The following is a 688-nucleotide window of genomic DNA, read 5'->3' as shown; positions in this document are numbered from 1 at the left end:
TGCGTTCGGGCAAAAAAAAAACGATTCGCCCCCCTGACTGCTGGGACCCACCAGCTATATCTTCTTACGCAAGGAAGTGCGTCCAGGCAAAAAAAAACGATTCGCCCCCCTGACTGCCGGGATCCACCAGCTACATCTTCGCACGTAAGGAAGTGCGTCCGAAAAAAATGATTCGCCCCCCTGACTGCTGGGACCCACCATCTACATCTTCGCACGCAAGGAAGTGCCTGACAGTCGAGACCCACCTGGTCGAAGCGTACGTACTGTTGTCATTCTGGTCGTAAACGTGTATGTACATACATACTGGTTGATGTAGAGGCGCGCACGTGTCGTAGTAGAGGCGCGCACGTAGCATGTACACGTACATAGCAGTTAGTGTGTAAGAAAGAAAATACGGCCACCTACGTGTATATACGGGCGGGGTCTCGAACGCCTACTCGTGCATACGTACGGCCAGGGCTCGTGTACATGGCTGGGTCAGATCGGAGAAACAACATCGTCGTCATGTTCATGGGGAGCCAACCGGCTGGGTCGGAACGGAATGCGTCGTCGTGTTCATCGGGAGGGCTTTGACGGAACAAGCGATGGAAACGAGGCCCGGCGTACCGCAGAACGGAGAAAACAACATTGTGTTTGACCAGCCACGTTCGAAACGGGATCCTGTTCATCTGGAGGGGTCTGGCGTACC

The sequence above is a fragment of the Triticum dicoccoides genome, chromosome 7B (genome assembly GCF_002162155.2).
Source record: "Triticum dicoccoides isolate Atlit2015 ecotype Zavitan chromosome 7B, WEW_v2.0, whole genome shotgun sequence".
In the NCBI taxonomy this organism is placed as follows: Eukaryota; Viridiplantae; Streptophyta; class Magnoliopsida; order Poales; family Poaceae; genus Triticum; species Triticum dicoccoides.
Note: the sequence above shows the minus strand (reverse complement) of the source record.